General features: G+C 40.5%; 1 pseudogene; it reads left to right on the top strand.

The window, feature by feature from the left end:
• LOC117033567 (myosin regulatory light chain 12B-like) overlaps positions 1-18,205 on the top strand; it is a 32,087-nt pseudogene extending 13,882 nt beyond the window's left edge.
• The last annotated feature ends 1,182 nt before the right edge of the window (positions 18,206-19,387 follow it).

The raw sequence follows: 19,387 nt of genomic DNA on the forward strand, positions 1-19,387 counted from the left end.
GGGCAGGTTTCTCAACCTTGGCTCTACTGACATTTGCATTGGATCATTCTGTGTTTTGTGTGGGTAGGAGATGTTCTGTTCATTGTAGGATGTTTACCAGCAGCTCTGGCTTCTACCCACTAGATGTCAGTAGCACCTCCCCCACAACTGTGACAATCACTGATGTCTCCAGACATTGCCAAATATTGCCTGGTGGGGCGAAGTCACCCCTAATTAAGAACCACTGAACAGGCACTCAAGAAAAACTCTTTTGGCTGGACTGAACAATTCAGGATGAAAGTTGTGTACAGAAGATGTATTTGTAGATAACTTTACTTAAATTTCTCTGTTGGAAATGTAAATGACAACAATAACAGCTATCATTTACTAAGTGCTATTAGGCTCTCTGCAAACATTAACTAATTTAATCCTCACAGCAAGATTATGAGGTAGGTATTAATATTCCCATTTTACAGATGAGAAAATCAAAACTCAGAGAGATTAAGATACATGCCCAAGGGAGGGACAGAACTAGGATTAGTATCTGTGTCTAATTGACTCCTATGCTTATGCTCTGAACTGCCTTAGTATTAATTTTATTAGAAATGTAGTTTCCTCTGCAGGATGTTAATATCTGGCACACATTGTGTAATCTTGTCTGATGTCCTTATTGGAATAACAGAGTCATGCACGCTTTTAGATGGGAAATAGAATAGGGGTGACTTCTTGACCTAGTATCTGAAATAGCTTTGGGATAAACTTAATTGAAGCATTACTTTGATGGATTACAGAGACTTCTGAGGTAAGATCAAAGAGACATATGTATAAGGCCTTGTGGGACCAAATTACCCATCTCATTGGCTCTAGAAGTCATGGCAATAATTAATCAAGCAGTCTTGCGAAGGTGCTGGCAGGACTTTTCTGATACCTCTGATTATCTCCCTCAAGGGGAACAATACCACCTCTGATTGACCCCAGGCTTGGCTGTTAAGCCCTTTGCTTTAGTTGAGGAGAAAAATGTTTGGGGGAATGTTAACCATGCACTCTAACCTCTAAGGCAGTGTTCTTCCAGCTGCCCATCACAACAATTTTATGGGTCATGAAGTCAATTTAGTGGATCATGAGCAACATTTAAAAACAAATAAAGAAGACCAGAGTAAAAAGCATCACGGGGCCCCACATGTTTTAAGCAGGACAGGCTACAGAATTTGCAGGGAACAGTGAAAAATAGAAATGTGGGACTCCTTGATCAAAAAGCAGGAAAAAAGTATTGTTAAATGTATTCAAATATAAAGCTTTTTCCTTTCTTCTACAGTCTTTCTCTTGACTTGTCATAGTATTTTTTTATTTCCTAATTCTTATCATCCTAAGTAAAAAAAAAATATTATTAATATGAATTTACCATACACCTTTATGTTTTGCAACACCAGTTTAAAATGCAAATATAACAGCATTCAGCTTACATCATGCAGTCACCAAAATCACACAATCCATATTTTACAGTTCATACATGCATATGTATTACATATTTAGTTCTTAACCAGAACCGTGGGCACAAAACTAATTCAACTGTTGGTCTCTTCTTCACAGACATGCATCCTATCAACTCTCGCTACCTTCAGCTTACTGACCATTAAGGAAGGATGAAAGGAAAAAGACTGGCTTATCTTTTCCTTTCCTTCTATGTTGTCATTTTCAGCATAAGTGGTTAGCTAATACAGGAAAGTAACACAATAGGATATGATAGAGTTCCTTGGTCGTCGTGTTTCTCAGAACTCTTTGCATTCTTTATGCACTGGAAACTAGTTCTGGTTGGAAAGGAAAATGTGGCCTCTTTGCTTTGTCACCACCACCACTCCCCTACCCCACCCCACCTTATTCAGTTGTAGATGTTACACATTGACCTTGTCCTCTCTTTGAGTCTGTTTTTGTTTTTAAGATTTTTTTTTTAATTGGGGAAGGGGAACAGGACTTTATTGGGGAACGGAGTGTACTTCCAGGACTTTTTTCCAAGTCAAGTTATCGTCCTTTCGATCTTAGTTGTTGAGGGTGCCATTCAGCTTCAAGTTGTTGTCCTTTCAATCTTAGTTGTGGAGGGTGCAGCTCAGCTCCAGGTCCAGTCACCGTTGCTAGTTGTAGGGGGCGCAGCCCACCATCCCTTGCAGGAGTCGAACCGGCAACCTTGTGGTTGAGAGGACGAGCTCCAACCAACTGAGCCATCCTGAGCTCCCACGCATCGTGGGTCCACTGAACTTCTCTGCTCATGGGGCATCACAAAGGATATATGCAAATGGGCAGCAACAAATGGCAGCAAACACACATATTGCCCGAATCTCACCTGCACACAGGCATGCTCCCCAGTTCCACCTGACTTCACTTGCAAAATACAAGTTCTAAAATAAGTTATGAAAAATATCAAGACAGGGTGGGGCCCAGACATGGAGCCCTATACTACCCAGCAGGTCACGTGCCTAGGAAACCAGCGCTGATTATAAGGTATTGTTTGTGACTGTTTTATTTCCAGGTTGTGTGTGTGAGTGTGTGGTACGTGTGTGCCTCCCCCTCCTCCTCTCCCTCTCCCTGTCTTCTTCCCTCTTCCCCCCCACCCCCCTCACTGTCTTCTGTAGATATTATTTAGATGTATTACTATCATTGGTTCAGGTAAAGTTAAAGCAGTTGTTCCTTGTAACTAGGAAACATTTTTTCCACATGTTAGTTTCCCTTTCAGAGGGGATCCTTTTCCCAAATTTTATCACTGTTCTTGTAATTTGTACCCTTTTCCACTAAATAATGGGAAAATGTGAATGTTTTCCCTTGGAGCGGGAATCATACTTCTACACTAAGTACAACCTTTTTATCAAAAGAATATATCCCTTTATTACAACTTTATAAGTACCAAAACTTTAAATTCAATACCCATTAAATCTGTTAACCAGTTATAAAACCCTATTTATGTACATCTTTTTCTAAGCAACTTGGCAGCCCTTTCTTGCCTTTAAAGTTTGACTTAGACAACAAGAATTTCTCTGCTTATGCCTACGGGCACTTACCTTGGCCTCCTATCTATTCCCCAACTGGGAAGGCAGGGACAGTGTTTCGAACTGTGGTTTAAAAAAACAATAGTTGAATTATAATAGTAATGATAAAAAGTAACTACTCCTTTCCCCTAGAATATAACTTTTAAAACACATTTTTAACAGAAGAAAAACAGAGGTTTCAAAACAAATACAACAGAGTTTTTTCCCACTGTTAGAGGCCTTGGTTGATTCCATGTTCTGGAACTGAGTTTCCTCCTCTTTATCCTCCTTTCCCTCCCACTTCTAAGAATTACTACCCAGTTCCTCTTGAGAGTCAACACTAGTCAGAGAGAGTTGGGCCCCGGCATGTCCCATTATATCCAAACAAGGAAACAGCATTTGAAGAAGATTTTTAAGGAAATGCTTCTGTCCGTATTGTTACCATAAGCACATTCGAGAATAGATGAGAAATGATGGTGGCAACTATCCAAGGCTCTCATAGCTCTAGTTATCGTGAGTTACTTTGCAGAGTACGAAAATCATGGAATATCAAACTCTGGAAATCATCCCAACATACTCCTTCATTTTTGAAGACATGAAAACAGATCCAGAAAGTGAGGGAACTGGCTGGAAAATCACGTATCTAGTTAGTGGCAGATCTGGGGCTAAAAGGCCACGTTATTTCACTCTGAGTTCAGCACTTTCATCTCTGCCAAAATATCTTAAACGGGGAATTGCTCGCATGCAGAATGATTTTGGACTCTGAGGAGCAGCAGTGTGCTAAATGGTAGAAAAGCCAAAGGAGACTACTGCCACCGGCTGGCAGCATGTGTAACTTGGAGGGCTGTTGTTAAAAGGGAGATTCCTTCTTTATTCATTCAATTTCATAAACATTTATTATCAGCTTGGCATGTGCAAGCAAGATGCTGTACACTATGGAGAGGTTCTTACCTTCATGGGGCTGACACTTTAATAGAGATATCATTTTAAAAAACTACTTTATAAGAAAGTGTAAGTGCTATGAAAGCAGTATAGCCATGGCCCTACAGGAGTTTAGGGGAAAACAATTTAATACTTTCTGATAGAGATCTGGGAAGGGCAGGTGAACTTGGCTTTGAAAGACAAATAGTTTAGAGTTTGTTGAAATGGAGATAAGGCAGAAAATTAAATCCTAGATCTGGCTAAAGATCTAAAACCTCAATGCTTAGACATTATGCTGTATAAGCCCTATGCTGTATAGGCTATAGGGTTGGGAAATAGCATAGGGCCTTGAATGCCATGTTAAATGGTTTGGATGTATTCCATAGACAACTGGTAGCCATGGAAAGTTTTAAAGAGTGTGGTCTGATGAAAACTGTGCTCTTGTCCCAAAAACACTAAACACTTAGATCATTAGGCCCTGATAGCAGATCAAAGACGACAGTGTCAAGGCCTGGGTTCCATCAGAAGCTCTGATGACTGGTAATTATTCTGCAGCTTTAATTGCTCAGACCCTTTTGCTAAGCTCTACTCTGTTACACTTGGCTGGTCAAGTTAAGAACTATTTCCTGAGCTGTAGAGTAAACCAGGATTTTCTCAGAAGTCAGTTTTATTCAAGGTTTTCTTGGAGGAAGTATTTACATTGTTTTTTAAATTAGAAAAAAACACTATAATGTCATTTACTGATTACAAAATTTTCTAACATTACAGAACTATACAAGTATTATAGAAAGCAAAAGTATTCCATAATCCCAGCCCTACAGAGATAACTACTGTTAAATTGGTATCTATTCCTCCAAATATTTTTTCTTGTGTGTATAATAGCATTTATTAAGATAAAACAATGTTTAAGCAAACTATTTCATGCTATTTTTAAACTTTCTTTCTTTACTGAGCATGGACATTTTTCCATATCAGTTCATGTAGAGCCACTTAATTTTTTTAAAAAAAGTAATGCATCATTGTGTATTTTCTCAGTTCCTCTATGAATAGACGTTTGGGTTATTTCCATTTTTTTCTATTATGAACAATGCTGCAATAAACACCCTTGTACATAAATGTTTGCACATTTGAAGTGATATTTCCATAGGATAAATTTCTAGCACTGGAAATGTTGGATGACAGGGTCTGAAAAGTTATCCTTTTACAGATAGTGTTAAATTGCCTTTTGAAAATGTTATACCAATTTTCACTTTCATTAAGAGTGCGTTGGCTTGTTTGCATCCTCTTCAATACTATCAAACTTTTAAACCTTTCCTACTCTGATTGCTCCAATAATATGTTAAACATTCATATTTAGGGTGAATTAGGAAGCTAGTGTTAACTAACCTTTACCATTTTTCCATATAACCTGTGAATATCTTCAAAAGTTATTAAGGCCATTTCTCAGGGCTTGGTATATTAGATGCCCACTTTGGGAACACGCAACTTGTGTGGTATATGTTACTTCATAGAGTTTTTATTTAGGAAATATAGACAGAAATGGATAACAGGTGTGACTTGAGTTGCACACTAGCCTGATCCAAGGAAATAGCTGAATCAACCATCAAAAGACACAGATGAAGAAAATATCCATCAGGTAATAAAGACCTAGAGAGTGTAGTGGATCATTCCTGGGTCTGCCACTTGGCTGTTTGTCTTGTTTCACTAATACCATGTGCAAATCTTATTTTCCAAATGGTGACAACAGCATCACTAATACTGTGGCTCAAGTAATGTAATCACTTTGCCAGATGACTTAGCATTGTTGGCTCAAACCCAAGAACAGATGATGGTATAATTTCCAGTCAGGAAAAGCAACAACCGTAACAAAAACATCTAAGCCCAAACATTTGAATAGTTTGTTCTCTGAACACAGTAGCCAACAGACCAACTGAGCACACGATAATCATAAGTAATATCCGCTTGAGAGAAGTCTAGCACTCACCCAGCTGGTATTAGTCTAATTGGTTGTCTTCTCTTTCTGAGCACATTAGAGGATTCCACTTCCCCAGGAGGGGAGGGGAAGGGGCCATGTGACTCATTTTAGCCAATGAATTGTGAGACTATGGCATTTCATTGCCTGTGTGAGACCCTCCACTTTCTCTTCCCCCTCCCATAGTGATTGCGGAAGCATAGGTGGAGATATGGGTGCCACAAAATCAGAGTAGAATGTATCACTGAGTCACCACATAGAGAAAAGCTGCCCCAGAGTGTCACCTGGACTTGCAATGGACTTCGTGAGAGCAAGAAATCAAATTCTGTTGTAGTCAGCCACTGAGATTTTTGTGTTGTTTGTTACCACAGAATAATTAATACAGCATCCTTTGGCCAAAATGAATCTGTTAAATGGCCTAGCAGGTGAAGAGGCAGAATGGTCAACTAAGAATCTATTCCTGAGTGCTTCCTATGTGCCTAGGTACAGGTACAATGCAAAGCTGTCTGAAACATATTCCAACTCTGTCTCTGTGGTCTTCTTTGATTCCTGCTCTTTCCACTGGGAATGTCATTTCTCCTCTCCAGCTCCTTGCTTGCTAGCTAGCTCTTACTCATTCTTCATGTGTCAGGATTATAACACCACTTCTTGAATTCTTCCCTACTATCCCAAGTCTGGGTTAGGTGCCTGTCCTCTGGGATCCCACAGTTCCCTGAGCCTCCTTCATCATACAGCTTATCATGCTACAATACGATTGTCTTTTCAGCTGTCTGTCACCTTCACCAGATGTCTTGTTCACCTTTGGGATCTAGCACCTCATCAAGATCCTGGCACAGAGTAGGCTTACAATATGTTTTGGAATGAAACAAATACAGTATCTCATTGTAATATGACAATCTGTGAATGAATGAGCTTGCTAAGTTCTTGGGGTACCAATGGAACAGCACTGTCCAGAATACAAGAAGCATGTTAGAAGCTGTGGGAAATAAGGGTGATGGTGGCTGGGATGAGGCCTGATGGGAGAGGGTCTTGATAGGCTAACAGATAGGTTTAGGTTTTCTGCTATTGGAAATCCAGGGAGCCATTAAAAAATTTAGCACTTGGGAGTGAGTGTCATGCGTGATGTTTAAGGGCCAGTACTCTGGTATCAGTATGTGGCATGGATTGAAAGGGGAAGTCATTGCAGTTATCCAAGCCAGCTAGTGATCATCAAGCAGGAGAAAATGAGAGCCCGGGCTAGGTTGAAGGTGGTGGGACTGGAGAATAGGTGGTGATAGAACATTTTAAGTCACCATTAACAGGAACTTGGGAAAATCAACTCACAATGCTTTCTCTGATCACTGCAATCTATTTTTCAAATTCAAATAAAATCAAATTAATATGCACATCAAGATAGTCTTAACAGGAAAAGGAATCACAGATCAGGATGACTGAGGGTGGCTGCCAAAGAGTAGCAGCCAGAAAAGCCCGTCTCTCACCACTTCGCAAGCCCCAGGTAATTTTTATTTTTCCATGCCAAGGGTTTATTACCTCTCCCAGCACTCCCTTTACATGACTTTGAGCAAGATGGGACTCCCAAAGTCACCTGCCTAATGGGCCTTTAGGTAGGGATGATTCTGCTATATTGAAACAAGTCATATGTGTGTGTGTGTGTGTGTGTGTGTGTAGTAGCTCTGTCACAGCATCTAAAAGTGCAAGGTTGTTATAGGTAAGGTCCTTCATTTAATAGGTATCCTGAACTGAATTGTTGCTCAACACACACACACACGCACACACACATGCATGCACATACACATATGCACCCTTAAATAGGGACAGTAGATGAATTGAATGAGTCGGCCCAGATTAGAGAAGTTTGCCACACGATATAGAAATAGGGGGATTCTGGTTTCTTTGCATAAATTAATGACAGGGAGTCTTATAGCAATGGCATTCAAAATAAGCTAAGAAGAGGTATCCAGAATGGACACATAAACATTAATAAGAATATAAAATAGCACAGTCAGTTGACATGTAGACATAATCTTCTCATTTGATATTATATGGCATTCATTAAGGTACATGTTTAAGACAGCAGTCAGTGAGACCTAGTCCCAGCCACAGCTCACTAACTACGGATTTTAACCTCTGTGCACCTCAGTTTCTTCAGATGTTAAATGGGGTAATGATAACACTAATTTCATAGTTTTTTTTATGAAGCTTGAGTTAATATATATAAACAGGCCGATATAAGGTAGTGCTCAATACATAATAGCTATTGTTCTTTAAATGCAAATGTAAGGTTGTACGTACCTTATTAGTCATAATATTTTCTAAACTGGCCAGATGGCAGACCATCACACTGGAGTCAGAGGATGATAATGGAAATGTTTAAGGCAAGAATCCAGAGAGGAGAAGAGTCTCCACTGAGGTATAAATGACCTAGAGCCTTTAACACACTCACCTATGTCTGGGGATTTTTATAATAATTGGCTGGTACCAGCTGACCGTCTATAATAATAACCTAGTGTACTTTGAAAAAGCTATCTGTATTATAAAGCTACTATAGACCTGAATGTGAAATTGTATTCAAAAGGCCTTTCTCTCTTAATTGTCCATCTTCTTGCCCTAGTTCAAGACGTAGAATATCTGTTCCGAGTCATTCATTTTTACTCTAGTGTAGTCTTTTGAGGACTTTGAAACCAGACTACCTGGACTCAAACACAGGAGGTACTATTTGTAGCTATGTTTTCTTAGACAATTTATTTAACCTTTCTGTGCCTTGATTTTCTCATCTGTAAAATGGCCACAATAATAGCACCTCCCTCATAGGATTGTTGTGAGCATTAAATGAGATAATAATCCCTATACTATTTTGCATTATTATCTTTATATAATATGTACTGTCTTCCCAACCAGATTGTACCACATATCCCTGAGGGCAGGAACTGTGTCCTAGTCATTTTTGAAGCTGATGTCCAACAGACCTTTGTTATTGATTATGAGGAAACCTGAAGTAATAGTTTCCCTTAATGCATCGATTTTGAAAGACAGATTTCTGCAACTGCCATGAGGTGGGTTTTAATTGACTCTTTCAATTTAGACTGAAAGTAGGTCAACGAAATGGGTCACGTGCCACCCTAGCTTTATAAAACAAAACCAGACACTCTCATACAATAATGAATGTCTTAACTACAACTTATAACCCGATGTATGACATAAAGTTTTGGCCTTCGTTTTGAAGAAATTCCAAAAGGTGTAAGTCTGTTTAGCAAAAGTAAAGGATTTCTGCTGTGGTTATGGCATTGTGTAGGACTTTCAGGTTTGCCTCCTAAAGAAAGTGTCTTTTTCTGGAGGACATGTAATTGGCTACAGATGGATCCATCCTGATTTGTTGCCTAGTGACGGCCAAAGGAAGTCACCCTATGGTGAACCGCAAGTCTGTTTGCCATTACAGTTTCACACAAAATGGCCTTGTAGCAATGCTTGGTAAAAGCAATACAGGGCTCATTTCATCTCAAACAATTACCTTGGGGAGTTTCTGAACCCCTGGTTTGCTCTGAGGTGCCCTAGGACCACCAGTGAGATTTCGGTTAAGATGAGAAAGAGTCCAGTGGCTCCAATGAAGCCCCCTCGTTACTTGGAATCACCCTGTAAATCTGGGTTTTTCAGAAACTCTGGAAGGAACTGATTATTCTGTACACCCCCTCAAGATTTCCTAACTGCTTCAGGGGTCTGGTATCAATTAGAGTCTACTCTCTAATCAACTCTTATCCTTCAGGCTTTTTGACTCCCTTACTCTCTATATACCTGGTATTAACTTCCTAGGTCCACTGTAACAAGTACCACAAACTCGGTGGCTTAAAATAACAGAAATTTATTGTCTCATAGTTCTGAAGGCCAGAAGCCTGAAATGAAAGTGTTAGCAGGGTCATGCTCCCTCTGAAACCTCTGAGATTCCTTCCTTACCTCTTACTAACTTCCGGTGGGTTGCCAGCAATCTCCGGGGTTCTTTGGACTGTAGATGCATCATTCCAATCCTCCATCTTCTCATGGTATTCTTTCTGTGTTTTCATATTATTTTCCCTCTATATGTGTCTGTTTCTGTGTCCAAATTTCCCAATTTTATAAGGGCATATAAAGTTATATTGGATTAGAACCCATACTAATAACCTCATTTTAACTGGATTGCCTCTGAAAGACCCTATTTCCAAATAAGGCCATATTCTGAGGTACTGGAGATTAAAACTTCAACATATATAGATTTTTTTTTTGGAGGGAAAACATTCAACCTATAACATGTCTGTTTGTTGTTGTAGTGTTTGTTGTTGTCGTTTTTGTTTGTTTTAATCTCACCAGATTTCAGTTGTCTGACCCTTCCATGTTTATCCAGTCAATTCATTCCTTTCTGTCTTCAATTCCTTTCCAGCCAGACTAGACCAGACATCATTCAATGACTTCCTATCCTCCTTATATTTCCATTCCACTTCCCCAGAAGAACTTCAATCCTGGATCAATTGCAACTGCACCTGTGTTCTTTCTGTCTTCTTACTCTAGGGCTGCTGAGTGCTCTGCCTCCACCAGAGGGATTAAGGCATGCATTTCTTCTCTTAGGACAGCGATTTTCTGGCTGCAGCTCTAAGCATAATACACTTCCAGCCCTTTCCTCTCTAGCATTTCATTCAAATCTGAACACCCTGAGATAGCAATTGAGACATCATAATCTACTCTACTATAGCGTGAGGCATCTCAGGGTCCCAGTAGGTACACTATATAGGTGATCAGCTGAGCCACATCTTCCTTGGCTGAAATTAGCTCCTAAGTCAGGCTTTCCCAAGTTTTGGAAACATAAACAAAGGTTATAGACCTGAAACTCTAAATGATACATGCTTGTGAGTGTCATGAGTCTAAAACTCACGGTCTGCAGAGAAGGAAATGAGATCTCAAAAGGTTAAGGGTTTGCGCAAGTGCACACAGTTGGCCAAGGACTGAAATTTCTGGACTTGTGATATCACTTACTTCTCCCGATATATTATGCTGCTGCCTTGTTCCAGGTTATTTTACTCTAGGCTGGGCAGGTTATCTCCATCATCCTGCACCTTTGGTCCTATTTTGGCTGGGCTCCAGGGACAATTCCCCTGAATCCAACTAGAAACTGGATCTGTGATGGTTCTGAATGTGGCAGTTATTCATTGCCTGGTCCTCACATCCAGAAACATCCAGCTTCCCTCTTCTTTAGGCTCCACAGCCTGGTTAAGACTAGGGTTACTCTCAAAGCTTGGACAGATGCTTCTTCCTGAAGACCCTTTTGGTTCAGGAGCTTGGAAGCAGCCTTCTGTCTTGTCACGTTTTTCTGCCTCCAGCTCTCCCCTCAGTGCTTCCATCCTCTGCCTGAATATAGTGTCAAAGAAACTGCTCTTACAGGGATTACCCCAGACTCAGAGCTGTCTTTGAAGAATCTGGGGGAAGGTGGGATGAAGGAATGTCTTTCATCAGGCTGTAACTTTCCAGTCTCAATCCAAGAAACCCTTAGATCAGTGGATCTTATATTTCTTTTGGCCACAGGCCACCATAGGAGACTGATGAAAGCAATGGACACTCTCTCAAATTCACATTAACACAAAATTTTAGTATATGTGCTGCTGAAGCGAGCACCACATTAACACAAAATTATACTTATAATGTCAGGGACATCAAAGACCATCTGAATCCCATCCAGGGTCAATAGATAATTGTAGAAGATTTGATCACCGTGGTTACTTCCTGGTCTTAAGCAAATATACTTTCTAATAATTATGAGGCGAATTTGAACCCGGCAGGTTACTTCCTTGTCTAAAACAAAACATGGATAATTGTGTGTCTGGAGTGGGAGGTGGGGGATTTTTTTCATGGCAGGTTTTTTTTCCTATACACATTCATACAGGTGGCCTCCTAAATAATTGCAGAGACACTAGCACAGTAGGTGGCTACCTAATCTTCCTGTTTATGTACCTCTTGTGCACAGGATGCATTATTCTGCATTGTCAAAAACAGTTCCAGTCCCCAGGTCAGGCTACAACATTAGGAACAAAAAGGTGCTTATGATGGCTTCTAGTTAGCTTTTAAGATTATAGCTGAGTTAACTCACAGTTATTTCTGCAAGTTGTAGTAGAGCAAACTTGCCAGATAAAGTCCTATGCTGTAGTCTCTCCCCACTTGCTATGGTTATGCCCCTGAAAAACATTGTGGTAAGAGAGTTTACAGTTGATGAACTTAGAATCTATCTTATGGGGAAAGTAGAATCATGAACCAAAGGTTAAATGTGAGTCTGTCAAAACTCTTAGAATTTTGTTTTTGTCTTTCACTAAAATGAATTGTTAAATATGGGACATCAAACAAAAAGAATGTCAATGGCTTATATAGGTCTGAAATTCAAAATAGTCATAAGTAGTTCGGTACAATTTCCATCTACCATCCCTTAATTATTAGAGCATTTTTCAGTTAACTCTGTCTTCCTCTCTTTTATCTTTATTGTGTTATTTATTTTTTAAAGTAGCACTCCTATAACAATTTAATTGTATAGAAGTGCTATAAAATATAAAAGCAAAAGTCTCTCAAACTCACTCCCCACTGAGATAACCACTATTGTCAACCAATGGTTTTGGTGCCAACTTAACACTAACAGGAATCCCCAATTTGAGGTGCAGTGAAGAAGGAAACTTTATGCAGTGCAAACAATTCAATTGTGATACAGCAGGGCTGTGGAACAGCATGGCTGCCAGGTGCCCCTTGGGCAAGGCCCCTCTGGGGAATTGCAGTCCTCACTCTTAGGCGTAAAGGGAAAGTGCACTCTCTGAGACAGAAGGGAGCTGACTTATACAGAGGGAAGTCCCTACCCCTGGTCCTTGATTGGTCTATCTCTATGCAAATGAGTATTCCAAATCCTCACTGTTTGATTGGTCCAAAAGGCACTGTCCTGATTAGAGCAGAATGGAGCTGCTCTAATTGGTCAGTGAAGATGCTAATAGCTGTGTGGCTCCAATTGGATGGGGAAAAGTCTCAGTTTTATTGTTTGAAATACAATTCCAGGAACTCCTTTATAAGGGTTGGGTCAGCTGGCAGGAACACAGTGCTAGTAGGCAGTTCAGTGTGGGAGGTAGGCAGTTCAATTTAGGTTTCTCCCTGAAACATGGCTTGTGTGAGAGGCCCCTGTTTAGCAAAAGCTCTCAGGCTTTGTTTATACATTTGAGCTCAGTTAACCACCAGGAGCCCTTCTCAACAGGTACATTCATTCTTGGGGTCAACGCTATTAATGCGAGGACATTTGGGCTATTTCCATTTTGGCTTTTTTGTTGTTCATTTTTTGGGTTGATGGTTTTCATAGCCACTGTGATTGTGAAGCTGGGGAGAAGGGAATGGGAATAGTCCAAGTTAAAAAGCCATAAAACCTATAGTTCTTACTGAGATTCAGCAGTTTTTCTTGAATAAAAGTCTCTCAGATTGTTGCAAGCCTCTGGTTAATTTCTAGAGTTCTGAACATGACAATTTCTGCCGGTGTTTTTTTTGCTTTTATGGAGGAGTAAGTTTATAGAGCAGGTCTTCACCTTGCCATTCCAGACTTCCCACTACTATCCAAGCCTTTTGTGTTTCTCTCTTTTTGAAAAAATATGTGGACCACTTGGTAAGGAACTTGGACTGCTTCTAGGAACTCATAGTAACCCCCAGCTAACAGCCAGCAAGAAAGTCCAACAACCACAAGGAAAGGAATTCTGTCAACAGCCAGTGAGCTTGGAAGAGGACCTTGAGCCTCAGATGAAAATTGCAGCCTGGTTTAGATCTAGAGCAGAGGACCCAGCTAACATGTTCCCAGACTCCTGACCCTTGTTCTTATCCTTGGCATGCCCCTTTCCCTGCCAAGGCCCCAGTTCAGAAAGGATACCCTTAATCCAGGACGTTGAAGGGGCTTTGTAATAAAGGAGTTCATTTTCACAAATATCTTGGAGGATCCATGGAAACCAGAAGTTTTTCATTCTAGGTAGTTATTGTGAGGTGGCCAGGTGGTGAGTAAAGATTACTTCTTTTCAGAGTAGCACTTATTATCCCCCATCAAAATACTAATGGCCTTACATAATTTACAGAGGGCTGGAGAAATTATTCTAGTTAAGGGATCATTGTTCCTCAGTTTCACCCAGGGGTGGTAGAGATTTTAGTGGCCACTTCCATGTTATTCTAAAAACCTGACACAGACACCAGGGACATAAACAACTCTAAATAGTCCACGTCCCTAGTCACACTCTGGTTTGCGTACTGAAATCCAACAGGAACCCCTGAGATATCCTGAGATTTATCTCAAATTCTTAAAACCTCACTGGACAGATGAAGGCTTCTTCTGCTAATCAGCATAGGTGGCTATTGATAACCCACCCCAGTTAATCTTACAAGCACAAAAACATTGCCTTCTTTTCCAGGAGAGTAATGCATCTTGCATTCATGGATACTGTATACCATGTTTCCCCGAAAATAAGACCTAGCCAGACCATCAGCTCTAATGCATCTTTTGGAGCAAAAATTAATATAAGACCTGGTCTTATTTTAATATAATATAAAACCAGGTCTTATATAATATGATATGATATGATATAATAAATACAGGGTCTCAAATTATTTTTTGCTCCAAAAGATGCATTAGAGCTGATGGTCCGCCTAGGTCTTATTTTCAGGGAAACATGGTATGAGATCCTCATTATGGCCAGGAAAGGTTTAGAAAGAACCCAAGAACATTTAAACTTTGCCAGCCTTCCAGTATTGGACATGTTCATGGAACTAAGTTGTGAAAATGCTCAGTTCTTTAACACAAATCATTCATCTCCAGTAAATCATTTCCAAAACAATCTGCAAGTCATTTCAAAATGTAGGGTGCTTCTCCCCTGATGCATACCCATATCCAATTCATGCTGAGAAAACCACGAAGTCTGACAATAAAGCTCGCAAACTCGTCCTAGAAAAAGTGCTACATACCTCATTGCTGAATATCACTATGGTCACCTTCAAAGTACTCCCCTTGGGAAGCTGTGCACCGATGCCAGCACCTAGTCCACACTGCAAAGCAATTTTGGAACTCTTTTTCTGGAATGGCCATTACAGCTGTTGTTGTATGTCCTGAATGTCATCAAAATGTCTTCCGTTCAACATTTCCTTTATCTTCTGGTAAAGAAAGAAGTCATTGGGGGCCAGATCAGGTGAGGAGGGAGGGTGTTCCAATACAGTTATTTGTTGACTGGCTAAAACCTCCATCACAGACAGTGCCGTGTGAGCTGGTGCATTGTCGTGATGCAAGAGCCATGAATTATTGGTGAAAAGTTCAGGTCGTCTAACTTTTTCATGCAGTCTTCTCAGCACTTCCAAATAGTAAACTTGGTTTACTGTTTGTCCAGTTGGTACAAATTTGTAATGAATAATCGCTCTGATATCAAAACGGTTAGCAAGGGGCCAGCCTGGTGGCTCAGGCGGTTAGAGCTCCATGCTCCTAATTCCCAAGGCTGCCGGTTCGATTCCCACATGGGCCAGTGGGCGCTCAACTACAAGGTTGCCAGTTCGATTCCTCGAGTCCCGCCAGGAATGGTGGGCTCCGCCCCCTGCAACTAAGATTGAACACAGCACCTTGAGCTGAGCTGCTTCCCAGATGGCTCAGTTGGTTGGAGCACGTCCTCTCAAACACAAGGTTTCCTCGAGTCCCACAAGGGATGGTGGGCTGCGCCCCCTGCAACTAGCAATGGCAACTGGACCTGGAGCTGAGCTGCGCCCTCCACAACTAATACTGAAAGGACAACAACTTGAAGCTGAACGGCACCCTGCACAACTAAGATTGAAAGGACAACAACTTGACTTGGAAAAAAAAAAGTTCTGGAAGTACACACTGTTCCCCCAATAAAGTCCTGTTCCCCTTCCCCAATAAAAGCTTAAAAAAAAAAAAAAAGGTTAGCAACATCATGGCAACAAGTTCGCAAACTTAATTGTCAGACCTTTGTATATTTTGGTACTAGGTAGAAGGCTTCTCCCCAGCTTCTCGTTCTACTGAGTGGGTTCTGAGTGTCCTGAGGCAAAGGTAGCATGACTCAGATATTTAAATTTGACAGACTGAAGCCCTGGAGGAGGGAAGTAGGCTGGAATTTGTTTTCTTCTCTCCTCATCTCTGTCTGCTGATAGGCTACTGCATTTCAGGTGTGTAAGGAGAATCCAATTAAATACATAGTGCCAGCCTGCTGCTGGCAACAGGGTGCCAGGACTTTACAGAGGAGTCCATTGCTGCAGTCCTGGTCAGGACACACCACAACTCCTTGTTCTACCCAGGCCGCTGTGGCCCAAGACAAGGCCTACACTGAGCATCCCCAGACTCAGTGTGAGTGGTTCTGAGCCAAGAAACTAAGGCTTTCAATTTAAGAGTATTATGATGTGTCCAATATGTTTTAAAATTATCTTTAGAAAGAAGAAGCCTGAAATACTCATTGTGGATGGCAGCTGCTCTGCCTTACAGCGTCAGCTCCAGCATAAGCAATAGGTGATCACATATCCAAAGAGTACTCTAAACAAGAAGCAGGAGATGTGGACAGCAGTTCCCACGTTGCTCATCCCAATTCTTGCCAAGAAACTGGAATCCCAGCCTTGAACTCCATCCAGCCTGAGGACTTCTCAATGTCAAATGCCTACCCTCCTAGACTTTTACCCATTAGGCTGCCAGACCACTCAAAAACAGTTTCTAGCAAGGACTGGGGTGAGTAATGTGTCGGGAGGCAGAAGTAGTGGAGACAAGTTTTGACCCCAGTTCTGGAGAAACTTGGTGTTAGGTAAGGAAGCAAATCATGGATTTAGATGCATGGACATGAGACAGGAAGCAAATCATGGATTTAGATGCAAGGGCATGAGACAGGAGCCCTGTTTTGGGCACCAGGAACAAGGCTGGGGTTTGGTTATGGAAACAAAGCATGAGCCTGACCTCTGGGACCAGAGGTGGATCTGCCACAGAGTGCAATTAACAAGAGTGCACAAGTGCCTGAGCTGAAAGTCGGGCAACCTGGTTGCTCCCACACACTAGTGGTATGGCTTGGTGCACTTGATTGTAAGCCTTCCTTAGTTCATTTGGAAATAAAGAAGTTCACTTACGTCAACCTCTGGAGCCTCAATCTACCGCAGAGCTGTGCTTCTCAAACTCTGATGTACACTTGAATCACTGGGGCATCTTGTTAAATGGAGGTTCTGATTCAGTAGGTCTGGGGTGGGAGCCTTAGACTCACAAGCTCCCAGGTGATGCTGACGCTGCTGGTCCCTGGACGACACTTTGAGTCACAAGCAAGCATAGAGACTACAGAGTGGCTCAAGGGCTCTCTCCACTGGTGTGGATGGAAGGCCAGAGGTAGGACTCTAATCTCCACCCCATCCCCAGCTTCAGCCAGAACAGCTGGACTTTGATTCGTTTTACATATTAGGGTTCCACTTAGATTTTATTTGAAAAGTAAAAGGAGTCCTTTTGTTTATTTTTTAAAAAGAGATTGAAAACCATTGGATTACAGCCCTTTTGAGAGAGGGGATATTTTAACCTATATTTATTATGGAAATTTTCAAACATACACCGAATTCAAAAGAAAAGTATAAGAAACTCACATACCCTCTACCCAGCTTCAACAAGTACCACCATTTTGTCAATCTTATTTCATATCCAACTGATAGGAACTTAAAAAAAAAAACACAAGGCAATCCCTGTTCTGGTGTTTGGCCTCAGGCCCTGTTGAATTGAATAACTTCTGTGATGGCTGACTCAATATTCATTTCTGCTTTAATGAGATTGAGTTTTGACGAGATGAACTGCAACTTCTGAAGGACAGAGTCTCAGAGTTAAACAGGCACCATGTTGAGCTATAAGGACAAAGACCACCAAGAAGTGCCGTCAGAGCACAACTTCCAACAAACGTGTTTGCCAGGTTTGACCAGCCATATTCAGGAGTTCAAAGAGGGCTTCAATATGATGGATCAGAACAGAAGTTTCCAGCTGATGCATACCTCAATGCCATGAGGAATGAGACCCTAGGGTGTATAAATTTTATTTTTCTCCCCATGGTGTTTGGGAAAAAGTTACATGGCACAGACTGAGAAGATGTTAACAGAAATATTTTTGCTTGCTTTGATGAAGAAGCAACAAGCAGCATTTAGGAAGATTATCTGAGTTTTGATAACAGGTGGGAGATTAATTTACAGACGAGGAAGTAGATGAGCTGTACAAAAACTATTGACAAAAAGGGAAATTTCAATTACATTGAGTTCATGCACACCCTTAAACCGTGGAGCAAAGGACAAAGATCATTGAAAGATCTATTTTAGCTAAAAACTTCCAATTACTGTGTCTTACTCTATTTTATCTCCCAGACACTTAACCTACCCTCATAAAAGCTGTTGAATGTGACTTAATTTCACAGCTTTGCTTTTTTATTTTTTATTTTTGGATGTATTTATTCTAGACCTTTCTGCCACTTAGCACTTATATATTAAGACTGGAGATGGGGGTGAACTTGTAAACTGTATTTAAAAAAGAGATTGTAAATAAAGATCAACAGATGTGAAAGGCCAGGGAAATATACCCATATTTCTGGTCTTGCTGGATTTTTACATTTTCATATAATGAAAATGCTATTTTGAAATAAAGATTATTCAGACTCGAAATGAATTTAATGGCAAGTTAAACAAATAAGTGGTAGTTGGGGATAATCCTTTTTCAGGTTTTCAACTTCGCATAATTCAGATTTTGTGGTAAGATCGATTTTTCACATATGCAGGAGAGTGTCCTTCAAAACTTTTAAGTATACTTTAACATTATTATGCAGTAAAGACTAATTATGTCTTTGTTTTTCCATGTTTCTAGTAAGTCAGATGTTTAAACTACTGAATGATAAATATAGAATGTGTTAATATCTGAGAAAACATTAAACATTTTATTGATCTAAGATTCCAAGAGGCAAAATTGTGAACATTTATTGTGTGAGGCATTGTACATATGGTTTTTTTTCCCCCCCTACCCCCCACCCCTCCCGCCCATCTAGCAACCCTCAGTTTTTCCTCATTGTCTCCCAAACTGTTTCTGATTAGTTCATTCACTTATTCTTTTCTTTAGAATCCGCAAATAAGTGAGATCATATGGTACTTATCTTTCTCTGTCTGACTTATTTCACTTAACATAATGTTCTCTAGATCCATCCATGTTGTTGCAAATGGTAAGATTTCTTTCTTCTTTATGGCTGCATAATACTCCATTGTGTAAATGTACCACAGTTTCTTAATCCAGTCATCTACCGATGGGCATTTTGGTTGTTTCCACGTCTTGGCTATTGTGTATAGTGCTGCAATAAACATAGGAGTGCATAAAGATTTTTGAATTGAAGTTTTGGATTTCTCCGGATAGATACCTAGGAGTGGAATTACTGGATCATAAGGTAGTTCCATTTTCAGATTTTTGAGATACCTCCATACTGTTTTCCATAGCGGCTGCACCAGT

The sequence above is a fragment of the Rhinolophus ferrumequinum genome, chromosome X, assembly GCF_004115265.2.
Source record: "Rhinolophus ferrumequinum isolate MPI-CBG mRhiFer1 chromosome X, mRhiFer1_v1.p, whole genome shotgun sequence".
Classification (NCBI taxonomy): domain Eukaryota; kingdom Metazoa; phylum Chordata; class Mammalia; order Chiroptera; family Rhinolophidae; genus Rhinolophus; species Rhinolophus ferrumequinum.